This window comes from Ranitomeya imitator, chromosome 1 (genome assembly GCF_032444005.1).
Source record: "Ranitomeya imitator isolate aRanImi1 chromosome 1, aRanImi1.pri, whole genome shotgun sequence".
NCBI classification, from domain to species: Eukaryota; Metazoa; Chordata; class Amphibia; order Anura; family Dendrobatidae; genus Ranitomeya; species Ranitomeya imitator.
The window spans coordinates 744,909,570-744,924,609 of NC_091282.1; the positions used below are offsets into that span (position 1 = coordinate 744,909,570).

At 46.9% G+C, this 15,040-nt stretch overlaps 1 protein-coding gene and 1 long non-coding RNA gene across 2 annotated transcripts in view; one reads left to right on the top strand and one right to left on the bottom strand.

Moving 5' to 3' along the window:
- The window catches only part of LOC138658079 (uncharacterized), a 32,803-nt gene extending 29,791 nt beyond the window's left edge, over positions 1-3,012 (bottom strand). Inside the window, exon 1 of the long non-coding RNA XR_011317324.1 lies at positions 2,976-3,012. This is a non-coding gene — a long non-coding RNA (uncharacterized lncRNA). The remainder of the gene's footprint in view (positions 1-2,975) is intronic.
- Positions 1-15,040, top strand: part of GPR132 (G protein-coupled receptor 132) — an 89,174-nt gene that overhangs the window by 3,584 nt on the left and 70,550 nt on the right.

Here is a 15,040-nt window from a genome sequence, read left to right on the forward strand (position 1 = left end):
GTGTGACACCGATCTAGCCATGCGATCCAGCGATGCGTTCGCTTGTAACCAGGGTAAACATCGGGTTACTAAGCGCAGGGCCGCGCTTAGTAACCCGATGTTTACCCTGGTTACAAGCGTAAAACTAAAAAAAAACAAACAGCACATACTTACATTCTGGTGTCCGTCAGGTCCCTTGCCGTCTGCTTCCCGCACTCAGTGACTGCCGGCCGTAAAGTGAAAGCAGAGCACAGTGGTGACGTCACCGCTGTGCTGTGCTTTCACTTTCACTTTACGGCCGGCAGTCACTGAGTGCGGGAAGCAGACGGCAAGGGACCTGACGGACACCAGAATGTAAGTATGTGCTGTTTGTTTTTTTTTACGCTGGTAACCAGGGTAAACATCGGGTTACTAAGCGCGGTCCTGCGCTTAGTAACCCGATGTTTACCCTGGTTACCCGGGGACCTCGGCATCGTTGGTCGCTGGAGAGCTGTCTGTGTGACAGCTCCCCAGCGACCACACTACGATTTACCTACGATCACGGCCAGGTCATATCGCTGGTCGTGATCGTAGGTAAATCGTATAGTGTGACGGTACCCTTACAGCTCACTTGCTCCACCTCTCTTCACAATGACTTTTGCACATGCTCAATAGATGCCTCAATACAAGAGATAGGTTCACTGTCTGTTCATTGTGACTAATGTACATGTGGACTTCCTAAAACAATACGAGGTTGAGAGTATAAAATAGCAGCCTCTGTGGCCAATGTGAAAATTGCTAAATTTCTTTTTTAATTTTTATGTTCAATTTGTTTTTGTTAATCAATTTTGAAAATACAAAAAACATAACATACGACTAAATATATTATGATCAAATAAGTCACGCTGAACTTGACAAAACTTGTAATGATTTTTTTAAATTTTTAATACAGATCTTGATAAAGGGAAAAAAAAAACATTGCCATCAATTTTTAAAAAATACATGCCACAAAACATGATTTAAACTAGAGTTCATTTTGTGATGATATCCTATTAGGGCATTCATAGTTATTTTTTATGGGTGGGCTGCTGGTTCAACCACTGGGACCCCCCACTGATCCTGAGAACAGGGTTGTAAAATATCCACCGGAAGGAGTTGTGGCAGCACATGCACCCTACTTGCCCATTCATTATCCATGTGACTTGGAGATGACAGAGTAAAGCACTCAGCATTTTCAGTGTCCTGTCCTCTGGATATAAGTTGGTCCCATTGGCGTGCGCCCCACCAATCTGCAAGTAAGGCTATGTGCATACGTTGAGTATTGGCAGAAGATTTTTCTATACCAAAAAGCCAGAGGTTTGACAGGAAAAAGGCTGTGTAAAATAGACGTTTTTATTCACTTTTTTTGTTTGTTTTTTTCCCACTTATTAAACCCTTGTTCAGGACCCCATCAATAAGCCATGCTACAAAGAGTGGTATTTTTCTGGAGGACCTAGCGTGTATGACATGGTTAGGCCGGGGTCCCTCTTGCAAATGCAATGAGTCTCTCGCCTCAATACCTGGCACTACCACTGGCACTCGGGACCGAAGTGTGCATGTATTTCTATGCAGCTGAACGCTCCTGTCTGAACCGCCGGCGGCAGTGCCGGGTATTGAGGCGAGAGACTCGCATTGCAGTTGCAAGTGGGACACGGGCCATAGTCCATTCATTTTAATGAGCACCATATAATGACTAATCGCCTTTCTGGTGAAACCAAACATTTGTTTCTGGGTTTCCCCACGAATTAAAGCTGATCAATAGGGATCTCAAAACCTGTCATCAGCTTATTTTCAGGGGACCCTTCTAACAAAAAAGCAGACAAACCTAAGCAGACAAACCATCTAAATCTTATTTTTAGAGATAGATCATGAAGGTGAATTGTTTAATACTATGTAAATAGGCAGTGTGAGGCTAGTAAAACATGGCTTCTTACTTCCAGAAACAGCATCTATCTGATCCACAGGAAGTATCTGGTATTGCAGATCAGCCACATTAAGCTAATGGGTGTCTGGGCAGCATTAAGAGATATAGCGCCCGAATCAACAAAGCTTTTACAAGTAAAAAACTTTGAAAAGGTGCAAAATTTAGGTGCTAATCGCAGTTGTGGCAAAATTTGCAATTTTGATGTTTTCATAACAGTTCCTCCCAGCTCTGACAAAATGGGTGGAACAGGGATGTGGTGACCGCCATTCGTCAAGTTCATGATGAACGACCTCATTCGCTATGTCACAAATCTTACTTCAGGAGGTGCTAGAGTAGTATTTGTGGTATGGCACACAGAGATGTACGCCACTCCTGATTCATGAAGAGGCGTGCACCTCTTCATGAACAAGGAGCGTCAGACTCTAGAACGCACCCCTCATCCAGATAGGTTTAAACACGCCACTCTTGATTAAATGGGTCCATTGCTTTTGGCCAAAAATGGAGTTGTTTCTGGAACAAAAAAGCCGTGCTTTGCTAATCTCATAAGCCTCTATTCATCAAGCCAATTTTTGGGGAATAAAACTGCTTGAAATGTCGCAACGTTTTTCTGCAAAAGGGATGACAATTTTTAAACAAGTCTTGGACAACTGTTTAATTTTTTTGAAAATTGGCCTAAGCTTCACCCGGAATGGGACATGGCCAAGCACAGCCAGCAAATTCATATTTTACGCCACAAAGGTGGAATCAGTTATGACAAAAATATACTCCAGTACCTGACTGAATAACCTTTCTTGCGGTGGCATGCGGCAGCTGAAAGGTGTGCTAAATTAATTAAGAAGCGCATTCATATTAATTTGGTGCTTCTTACTCCACCACTCTTTTCATCAAGACTATTGTACAAAACGTCGGCCTTGATGAATTGGGAAACAGGTGGTAGAGGCATGTTACTAAGTTTTCCCTGACATGACTAATCAGACATTTACGTTTACACCTCCTATAGATGAAATCAAGCCTTTGTACATATTTCCTGTTTTGAAAGTGTTAATTCGCTTACCTTGTCAGCCCTGTGGTCAGATGCAGCATGATTTCCTATCAAACAAAAGAGAACTTCATCAAAAATCTGGAACACTATCTTGCAAAATTATTATTCTCTTTAAAAATGTTAAAGGGAACCGCTCAGCAAAAGAAATATTGGTTACCTGCAATTCTAGTGCTAATCTGCAGGTAAAATAGAATTTTAATCATATGTGGCCTTCTTAATTGGAAGTGCAGCTACAGGGAGAAAATTAAGTTATATTTTCCCTGCAACCGCTTGCTTACTGCCTTGGGGGCGGTGCAAGAAGCTGTGGTCAGTCAGTGTTCACTACACAGTCAGCATCCTCTAAAGAGGACTTGTCACCATGACAAAAGTGTCTAGTTTTTGTTCTAAATTTAATCTTCCTACTACCCTGAATATTCTGCTTTTTAATTTTTTTTTAAACCTGCAATATAGTTCCAAAAGATACGGTCATTTTTATTTAGTTGAAATAAATAAGCTTTCTATGGTCTTTAGTAGGGGGTGTTGCTCACATGGTAATTATGCAAAACAACCCAAATACACCCCTCACCAAGAGAATCCAGGGAGCCATACCCCATTCGTAAAGACCATAAAAATTAGTACCAAATAAAAAGGCCACTATCTCTGGAACCAAATGGCATTTTCTTTTCGTAAGTGTGGCGGTATTTTTCTCTATAATGATACTGATAAATTCCAAAGAGCACGTATTGGCTGCCTTGATCCATTTGTTGACAAGGATATCATCATCCAGATCAAAAATGGGGAATAAATGGATTCTCAATCCCCTAGGGATAATTCTCTGCATATATAATTCTCCAGAGTAACCTTAGCCCACCAAATCTTTGTCTTCTTGTGCAATGCATTCCTGTACTTTTTTAACATTCTCCTGTTGGTTGTTAGAAGTAGAAGTAGGTAAAGGACCAGCACCTTTCTTAAAAATATTAGAAGCTTTCACCTGCCAAGAACTTTCTTTGGCCTGAAAATCCATATTTATGGGCTCTGTTTAAACAGCAGTTCAAAGTATAATTTATTCACAACTGGGTGCCCCAAGTAATTGAACCCATCAACCAAAAGGGTAATATACCACTACAGCAGATATGTATCACTAAAATGGTGATCACACATGAATAAAGAATGATCCCAGAATGTGGTATTTAAAGATAAAATATCACTTTATTGAAAAACAATTAAAACAAGAGCAATGATCATAGAAAGGTGCTAAATACAATAAAAGAGGGACTTAATTGCTATGGGGTATACCAATACACTGGCCAAAATGCTAATGCATATAAGCCTAATTTCAATGAAAATAGGTTGCAAAATCTGATACTATGTGTTATCAGCATGTAAATGGAACTGCAGCAGTATGACAGTCAATAGTTCTTCCTCACCCCTGCATTGAGTATTTGTGAGCAAACGTCTCATCTATTGACTATTCATAACATACTCAGGTAGATCTAAAACTGCCTCTATGTATCTACATAAGCTGAGTCAATAGGTGACATTGCTCACAAGTGATAAGTAACAGAAGAGTGTGTACCTGGCATCAGCCACGTGGAATACCCTCGTCGTCCCTCTGCCCCGATGCGCGTTTCGCAATGCTTCTTCGGGAGGCGAGGTTACTCAGGAGAATTATATAATGCAGAGAATTATCCCCAGGGGGATTGAGAATCCATATATTGAGAATGCATATATTCCCCACTTTTGATTTGGATGATGATATCCTTGTCAACAGATGGATCAAGGCAGCCAATACTTGCTCTTAGGAATTTATCAGTATCATTATAGAGAAAAATACCGCCACCCTTAAGAACATTGAAATGGAAATTGACACGTTACAGAAATCTTTACAAAAGGATTTGAAATCTGAGAGCTTACAGGAGGTTATTGCAAATCTGGACAAGGACATTGAAAAATGGGAAGGGATCATTTATCAGTGGAAATAAAGTACGATAAAAAATTGGTGCCTCTTTATTTACGACCCCTTGCTCCATGACCAACACCCTGCTCAGCACACACGCTGTAGAGCAGGATGTCAGTCAAGGAACAGTGTGCTCTGAAAATAAAGTGAAGGGAAAATAATAAAGTAAAAATGAAAAATAAAATGCTGCAAAAATACAATAAAATAATAAAAATGACCCCCCTTTTCCTTGTTTACAAAAAATGAAATAAAAATGTAAAAGTCCAAAATAAAAATTGAAACCCCAGAATTGCAATGTTTTAGATTCCCCACACTGCCCCCCTGTAATAAAGTGCAGGTTTGAGTATGTCACCACGGAACAGACAGACCAACTCTTGAGGGGAATTTATTAACAGGAGTAAGATTCTCCTCGCAGGGAGTAAACAGGGGGTTAATAGAGATAAAGCAAACAGTAAACAGTTAAGCGGAATTGAAACGGTTAACAAATGTTCTTGTAACTTATCAGTCCAGGGCGGTCCTGACTGGAGGATTCTTATTCTAATATGGGTATAGTCACCAGCAGCGCTTGAAGATCCTGAAGTCTCTCCTCTATCTCCTGGGAACTTGAGACTCCGGGGTTAAGTCTTTGCAGTCTTTTCTCCCAGTGAAGCTGGAAGCAGGAAGTAACACAGCCACTCTGCTGCGAGTCTCTGTATATTAGGCTGGCAGTCTCTCTCTGCAGCAGCAATGCTACACACACACTGAGCAGTTTACTTGTCACACTCAGGGGTCCTGGCTTGTCAATGCGGTCACTGGGGCTGCGTGCTCAGGTCACTGGAAGGGGATATGTCTTCTCTGATTACGGAGGCTTCCAAGTCCACACTCTCACATCCAGCCTTCACTACGGCTGGTATCTCAGCCTCAGTGCCCTCACAGGGAGCACTCTCTTTCGGGGAGCGCGGCGCTGCAGCCTGCTCTCTCTCTCTGGCACGCTGTCCCCTCTGTCCCGTGCACTCTGCTCTCCCGCTCTTTTTTGACCACACCCCTCTCTTTTCCTCTCTGCCCCTAGCAGCCACATGGTCCCTTATGTCCAGGGCAGAAAGTCTTCCCCCAACAACCCAGCTGTCTGACTAAGTGGTTCCAGGTAAGGAGCAGGGAAAGCAACCTCCTTACATTCCCCCTCTCTTGAAGCTCGCCATTCCACGGGCGAGGACTCTTTGTGCTTCTCTTTGTTCTTTTGAGCGGAGTCAGATACCTGCAATTCTCGCATCTCCTTCTGCCTTTCTTCTTTCACATACTGCCAAACTAAATGGTCTAGGAGTTGTTCATCAGTCAGGTTGAGATATTCTTCCTCTACCTCGTCGGCAGCCATAGAAGAAAATTCCTCAGACAAATTTTGTGTTGTCACATTAGATTTTCCAATGGCATCCACTGTCCTCTTCTTCTTTTTCTTCTTTTTGGCTTTGCCGCTAGCAGATGCTTGCATAGACGATTCGTCCTTTTCCTGGTCGTTATCAGAAACTTTAGGGACTTCTTTCCCGGGCTCCTCAGTCTGGGGGCTTAGTACAAGTAATTCTTCTCCATAGCTCCCCCTCTCTTTGACAGGAGCATTCTTGTCGAAACTAGAATCAGATGGATTAAGACCATGCAGGCCGAACTCTTCGTCATCTGCGCCGAGCTCTGCGGGCATCACTTCCTAGGGCTTCTCAGCCATACTCCCTGTCTCACACAGATGTTCCATTTCCTCTTTCCAATCAGGAACTGGTGAGCTGACAGCCAGCATACTCTTCACCTCAGGGGACGACATCAGTGGTTCCTCCTTCTCATCAACTAGGACCTTGAAAATGAGCATTGCAGGAACACTTGCCACTTTCTCCCCTTCTCCTGGGCATCCGACATTGTGGTACTGTCTTGCTCTAGGTGGGGCTCTTCTCTCCCTGCCGTACCACTCTCTCCAGGGGCGACGTTCCCTCCAGTTAGCTGGACCCTCAGAGGGGTGAGCGGATCTCTGCCACCGCTCTTGTCGGGTAGGCAATTTCTGGACATGTGTCCCACCCTTCTGCATGACCAGCACTCACGTCTGCGTCTGTCTGGAGGGCGCTTCAGTTTGGATCGCTGATCTCGGCAGGAGACATCTCTCATCTGCGGTTGCTCTTCACTCCAGGATATGGAGTTACACTCTGGGGCCACCACTGAAGCCTTCTTCATGCTATGCACCTCTCCGCTATCTCTTTCTGGCTGCTTCCGCACGTTACCTCGGGGTATACCGCTGGTCCCCAAAACGGCAGTCAGGGCTTTCCCCAGACTCTCAATCTCTTCCCAGATTCTTCTTATCTTCAACCGGCAATCCCAGGTCCATGTCACCTCCTATTCATTCTGACTGGGTGCTCCACAATTGTAGCATGTCGGCAGTCTTCTTCGCCGAGCGGCACTAGTCTCACTTTGGGGGCAGTCTCTCTTTCTCGCACCGGAGGGCTGTACTCTGCAGCAGGGGTCTTCTTATATTCAGCCACTTCCTCATGGACCCGCTTAACCTCCTTCTTCAAGTCTTGTACCCATTGGGGGCGGTTACCTCCCCGCTCCATACCTTCCCCACTGGCATTACCACCCCTTGCTCTTGCTCGCGCGTGTGTGCCTCACTCCCAACCTCAGAGAAAGTCATAAAGGGGATCACCCTATTGGTCAACTACTCTTGTTTCTACCTGTCCTCTCCTCATCGATTAGCCCTGGTCGTCCTTGCTGCTGACTCCTCAGCCTCTCAGCCTCACCCTGTCAGACGCACGACGCAGACTTCCCTCAGCAGCTTCCCCTGCTGGACTTCCTTCAGCAGCCTCTCCTCACTCCCATAAGCAGCCTCCCCTCACTAGCCTCCCCCTGCCAGATGCAGAATTCCCTCAGCAGCCTCACCTTGCCGGACACAGACTCACCTCAGTAGCCTCCCCTCAGCAGCTTCATCCTGCCGGATGCAGACTCCCCTCAGTAACCTCCCCTCTCCTCACTCCCCTCAGCAGCCTTCCTTCTCCTTATTCCCCTGAGCAGCCTCCCCTCTCTTCACTCCCCTCAGCAGCCTCCCCTCTCCTCACTCCCCTCAGCATCCTCCCCTCTCCTCATTCCTTTCAGCAGCCTCCCCTCTCCTCACTGCCCACAGCAGCCTCCCTTCTCCTCACTCCACTTAGCAGCCTACCATTTCCTCACTACGCTCAGCAGCCTCCCATCCTCACTTTCTTCAGCAGCTTCCCATCCTCACTTCCTTCAGCAGCCTACTTTCTCCTCTCTCCCCTCAGCAGTCTCCTCTCCCCTCACTCCCCTCAGCAGCCTCCCATCTCCTTGCTCCTCTCAGCGGCCTCCCCTCTCCTCACTCTTCTCAGCAGCCTCCCCTGTTTTCACTTCACTCAGCAGCCTCCCATCTACTCAATCCCTCAGCAGCCTCCCATCTCCTCACTCCCCTTAGCAGCCACCCCTCTTTTCACTCCCCTCAGCAGCCCCATCTCCTCACTCCCCTAAGTAGCCTCCCATCTCCTCATTTCCCTCAGCAGCCTCCCGTTTCCTCACTATCCTCAGCATCCTCCCATCTCCTCACTCCTCAGCAGCCTCTCCTCATTCCACTCAGCAGCCTCTCCGATCCTCACTCCCCTCAGCAGCCTCCTCTCTCCTCACTCCCCTCAGCAGCCTCCCTTTTCCTGTCTCTCCTCAGCAGCCTCCCATCTCCTCCCTTCCCTCAGCAGCCTCCCACTTCTTCACTCCCCTCAGCAGCTTCCCATATCCTCACTGCCCTTAGCAGCCTATTTTCTCCTCACTCTACTCAGCAGCCTCCCATCTCCTCACTTCCCTCAGCAGCCTCCCATTTCTTCACTCCCCTCAGCAGCCTCCCATCTCCTCACTTCCCTCAGCAGCCTCCCACCTCCTTACTCTCCTCAGCAGCCTCCCATCTCCTCACTTCCTTCAGCAGCCTACCACTTCTTCACTCCCCTCAGCAGCTTCCCATCTCCTTACTGCCCTTAGCAGCCTCCTTTCTCCTCATTCGCCTCAGCAGCCTCCCATCTCCTCAGCCTCCTCTCTCCTCAATCCCCTCAAGCAGCTTTCTCTCCTCACTCTGCTAAGCAGCCTCCTCTCTCCTTAATCCCCTCAGCAGCTTCCTCTCCTCACTTCTCTCAGCAGCCTCCTATCTCCTCACCCCCTATTAGCAGCCTCCACTCTCCTCAATCCCCTCAGCAGCTTCCTCTCCTCACTCTGCTCAGCAGCCTCCTCTCTCCTCAATCCCCTCAGCAGCTTCCTCTCCTCACTCCCCTCAGCAGCCTCACCTCTCCAATCCCCTCAACAGCCTCCCCTCTCCTCACTTCCCTCAGCAGTAGGGTTGAGCGAAACGGATCGGACAATTTAAAAAATTGCCGACTTTTGGCAAAGTCGGGTTTCGTGAAACCCGACCCAATCCCACTGTGGGATCGGCCATGAGGTCGGCGATCTTCGCGCCAAAGTCGCGTTTCTTATGACGCTTTAAGCTCCATTTCTCAGCCAATGAAGGAGCACGCAGAGTGTGGGCAGCGAGATGACATAGGTCTCGGTCCCCACCATCTTAGAGAAGGGCATGGCAGTGATTGGCTTGCTTTCTGCAGCGTCACAGGGGCTATAAAGGGGCGTGCACGCCGACCGCTATCTTACTTCTGCCGATCTAAGGATAGGGAGAGGTTGCTGCCAGCTTCATCAGAAGAAGGGATATAGATAGGGAGGGAAGATTAACGCCGAAACTGCTTGTGCTGTAGCGATTTCCACTGTCCAACACCACCTTTTCTTTGCAGAGACAGTGGGGTTTTTTTTTTTGGTGCATCAGCTCTGTAGCTTATTAAGCTGCATTCTAAGGCTCCCTGATAGCTGCATTGCTGTTTGTACGCCGCTGTGCAAACCAACTGCTTTTTTAAAAGCAAAAATCCTGTTGATCCTTTCTGCACAGTTCTCTTGTTTCTTTGTCCACACTCTTTTGTGTGCAGCAGTCCTTTTTATTGCTGCCATACTTGTCCTTTGATCATTGTAGGGAGATTGAAATAGTACTACAGCCCTTGTATTTTTTGATATATCTGCCAGCCACGTTCTGCCACTGACATTGTGTAGTGTAATACACCGGGCCTGTTTTTGGTTGCATTCTCCCCCCCCCAAAAAAGGGAGAGTTAAATTGCCAACAAGTTTCTATACGTCAGTTCTGTTTGTCATATATCTGCCAGCCACGTTCTGCAACTTACATTGTGTAGTGTAATACACTGGGCCTGTTTTTTGCAGCATTCCCCCCCAAAAAAAAAGGGAGAGTTAAATTGCCCACAAGTTTCTATACGTCAGTTCTGTTGGTCGTATATCTGGCAACCACGTTCTGCCACTGACATTGTGTAGTGTAATACACTGGGCCTGTTTTTGGCTGCATTCTCCCCCCCAAAAAAGGGAGAGTTACATTGCCAACAAGTTTCTATACGTCAGTTCTGTTGGTCGTATATCTGGCAGCCACATTCTGCCACTGACATTGTGTAGTGTAATACACTGGGCCTGTTTTTGGCTGCATTCTGCCCCCCCAAAAAAGTGAGAGTTACATTGCCAACAAGTTTCTATACGTCAGTTCTGTTGGACGTATATCTGCCAGCCATGTTCTGCTACTGACATTGTGTAGTGTAATACACTGGGCCTGTTTTTGGCTGCAGTCTTCCCGCCAAAAAAAGGGAGATATAAATTCTCCAAAAGTAAATATACACCTTCTACCTTGTTTAACAGTACCATATAACGGTTGTTATTTTGGTAACATTTCCCCAAAAATTAGGAAGTCTGGTGGAAGAGGCCGTGGGCGTTCGTTGCCAGCTGGTACTGATGGTGGTGGTGGTGGTAGAGGAGCATCTGGTGGTACTGGGAAAAGCAAGATAGCACCAAAGGCTCGAGGTGTTGAGCCAGTGTCATCGTCTGGCTACACAAGGCCTCGAAGGCTCCCTTATCTTGGAGTTGGAAAACAGCTTCTAAAGCCGGAGCAGCAGGAACAAGTTTTGGCTTTCCTTGCTGACTCAGCCTCTAGCTCTTTCACCTCCTCTTCAGAAGGTTCGAAATCAAAAAGCAGCGAGTCGTCAGTGGCTGATTCTGGTTCGGAAAAAGTAGCTTCCTTGTGTCCTTCACCCAAAACAAAAGTGAAGGATGCGGCAGGCAACACAACACTTTACTCTATGGAGCTCTTTACACATACCGTGCCTGGGTTAGAGAGGGAAATTGTTAAAAGCCCATTACAAGATGAATCGGACATGGAGTGCACAGATGCACAGCCACAGCTAGATTATTATGCTGTTCCATTGACTCAGATCACTACATTGCCCTCGCAGTGTACTGAGCCAGAATCTGACCCTGATGAGACTATGGTGCCCAGTCCTGAACGCCATAGCACCTTACACGGTGACACAAAGGACGGTGCACATGACATTGAAGAGGAGGTGATAGATGACCCAGTTGTTGACCCAGATTGGCAGCCATTGGGGGAAGAGGGTGCCGCTGCCAGTAGCTCAGAAGCGGAGGAGGATGATCCGCAGCAGCCATCTACATCGCAAAAGCTGTCATCTGGCAGGCCCGTATCAGGCCAAAAACGTGTGTCAAAAACCACAACAGGTGTAGGACAGCGTGGCCATCCGGTGACAGTAGCACAGCGTGCAAAGCCTGAAAAGTTATTCCATAGTAGGACGAGTGCAGTGTGGCAATTTTTTAACCAACATCCGAATGATCAGTCCAAAGTTATATGTAAGAAATGCTCCAAGACCTTTAGCAGAGGGAAGAATATTCAAAATTTAAATACAACGTGCATGCGTAGACATTTAACCAGCAGGCACTTGGAAGCATGGACTAACTACCAAACGTCCCGTACCGTTGGTGCACCTGCTCATATTGAAGCAAGTCAGCAACGCAACATTGCTTCCCTCACTGGAAGCCCACCGGTTATGACACCACCAGTAGCAAATGTGGAGGTATTGTCGCAAGGCCAAATCAGTCAGGGAATCACAAGGTTCTTGGTTGGAAACACTGTAGGTAGGCCCACATCAAGAATACCATCACCAAGCCTCTCTCAATCTGCCATGTCCACCACCACCCCCGCTAGTTCCACCATATGCAGCTCTCCAGTCCAGCTCAGCCTACAAGAGACTCTCGATAGGAAAAGAAAGTACCCTTCCTCTCATCCGCGTACACAGGGTTTGAACGGCTACATTGCTCGACTAATCTCGTTAGAGATGATGCCCTACCGGTTGGTTGAAAGCGAAGCTTTCAAAGCCCTGAAGGCCTACGCAGTACCACACTATGACCTACCCAGTCGACACTTCTTTGCGAGAAAAGCCATCCCAGCCCTCCTCCAGCATGTCAAAGACCGAATTGTCCATGCACTCAGGCAATCAGTCAGTAGAAAGGTGCACCTAACAACAGATGCATGGACCAGTAGGCATGGCCAGGGACGTTACGTGTCCATCACGGCGTACTGGGTTAATGTGGTGGATGCAGGGTCCACAGGGGACAGCCATAGTGGGACAGTTCTGACTAGCCCACAGTCTAGGAAACAGTTGGCTGTAGGCGTTCGCCCCCCTTCCTCCTCCTCCTCCTCCTCCAGAAACGAAAGCTCATCCACATAGCGCAGTCGCACGACCATTCCATCCGCTGCTGCCAGTGTTGTACCTGAGGTGTCCCATTATCGAACAGCTTGTGGTAAGTGTCAGCAGGCTGTGTTGTAAATGAAGTGTTTGGGCGACAACAGACACACCGCGGAAGTACTGGCCGAGTACATGCAGCAAGAAACTGAGTCATGGCTGGGCAGTGTACATCTTGAGGCAAGCAAGGTAGTCAGTGATAACGGAAGGAATTTTATGGCTGCCATAGCCCTTTCAGAACTGAAACACATACCTTGCCTGGCTCACACCTTGAACCTGGTGGTGCAGTGCTTCCTCAAAAATTACCCAGATTTACCAGCCCTACTCCTGAAGGTGCGCAGACTTTGCTCGCACATCCGCCGGTCACCCGTACACTCCAGAGGTATGCTGAACCATCAGCGATCGCTGAATCTTCCCCAGCACCGCCTAATAATCGACGTTGCAACAAGGTGGAACTCCACACTGCACATGCTTCAGAGGCTGTGCGAACAGAGGCGTGCTGTCATGTATTTGTGGGAGGATACACACACGGGCAGGCAGTTGGATGGCAGACATGGAGTTGTTTGGTGTGCTGTTGTGAATTCTGTGGCTGAGTTCACTTCTGTGGTCACAAGTGGTATTGCAGTCTCTGGGCTTCCTCCCTCAGGTGTTTTGGTGAGCTCGTTGGCTGCCTTGCTATTTAGCTCCACCTGAGTCTGTCTTCCTTGCTCCTTGTCAATGTTCCAGTGTTGGATCTGAGCTACTGCATCTTTCCTTGGGCCTGCTGCTCTGCTAGATAAGTGCTTCTAGTTTGTTTTCTGTTTTTTCTGTCCAGCTTGCTATTAACTTTTGCTGGAAGCTCTGAGAAGCAAAGGGGTGCACCGCCGTGCTGTTAGTTCGGCACGGTGGGTCTTTTTGCCCCTTTGCGTGGTTTTCGTTTTAGGGTTTTTTGTAGACTGCATAGTTCTCTTTGCTATCCTCGCTCTGTCTAGAATATCGGGCCTCACTTTGCTGAATCTATTTCATTCCTACGTTTGTCTTTTCATCTTGCTAACAGTCATTATATGTGGGGGGCTGCCTATTCCTTTGGGGTATTTCTCTGAGGTAAGTCAGGCTTGTATTTCTATCTTCAGGCTAGTCAGCTCCTCAGGCAGTGCCGAGTTGCATAGGTAGTTATAGGTGCAATCCACTGCTGCTTATAGTTGTGTGAGGATAGATCAGGTACTGCAGTCTACAGAGATTCCACGTCTCAGAGCTCGTCCTATTGTTTTTGGTTATTGCCAGATCTCTGTATGTGCGCTGATTACTGCACGCTGTGTTGCCTGATTGCCAGCCATAACAGTACAAGGAGCCACACCAATGATTCCCAATAGAGGGAAAAAAGAAATCCTGACATCATTTTTTTTTCTTAGCTCTGTCTTCAGTCTTTTTTTTCCCCTAGACATTAGAGTGCTTCAGGACACAGCTGTGGGCATGGATATTCAGGCTCTGTGCTCCTCAATGGATAATCTCGTTGTAAATGTACAAAAGATTCAAGATACTATTGATCAGAAATCGATGCTAGAACCAAGAATTCCGATTCCTGATTTGTTTTTTGGTGACAGAACTAAGTTCCTGAGCTTCAGAAATAATTGTAAGCTATTTTTGGCCTTGAAACCTCATTCTTCTGGTAATCCTATTCAACAGGTTTTGATTATTATTTCTTTTTTGCGCGGCGACCCACAGGACTGGGCGTTTTCTCTTGCACCAGGAGATTCTGCATTGAGTAATGTTGATGCATTTTTCCAGGCGCTGGGATTGCTTTACGATGAGCCTAATTCAGTGGATCAGGCTGAGAAAAATCTGCTGGCTTTATGCCAGGGTCAGGATGATGTAGAAGTATATTGTCAGAAATTTAGAAAGTGGTCAGTACTCACTCTGTGGAATGAATCTGCACTAGCGGCTTTGTTCAGAAAGGGTCTCTCTGAAGCTCTTAAGGATGTAATGGTGGGATTTCCTATGCCTGCTGGTTTGAATGAGTCTATGTCCTTGGCCATTCAGATCGGTCGTCGCTTGCGCGAGCGTAAATCTGTGCACCATCTGGCGGTATTGTCTGAGAGTAAACCTGAGCCTATGCAGTGCGACAGGACTATGACTAAAGTAGAACGGCAAGAACACAGACGTCTGAACAGACTGTGTTTCTATTGTGGTGATTCTACTCATGCTATTTCTAATTGTCCTAAACGCACTAGGCGGTTCGATAGCTCTGCCGTTATTGGTACTGTACAGTCCAAATTCCTTTTGTCCATTACCTTAATGTGCTCTTTGTCATCGTATTCTGTCATGGCGTTTGTGGATTCAGGCGCTGCCCTGAATCTGATGGATTTGGATTATGCTAAACGTTGTGGATTTTTCTTGGAGCCTTTGCGGTGTCCTATTCCGTTGAGAGGAATTGATGCTACACCTTTGGCCAAGAATAAGCCTCAGTACTGGGCCCAGCTGACCATGTGCATGGCTCCTGCACATCAGGAAGTTATTCGCTTTCTGGTACTGCATAATTT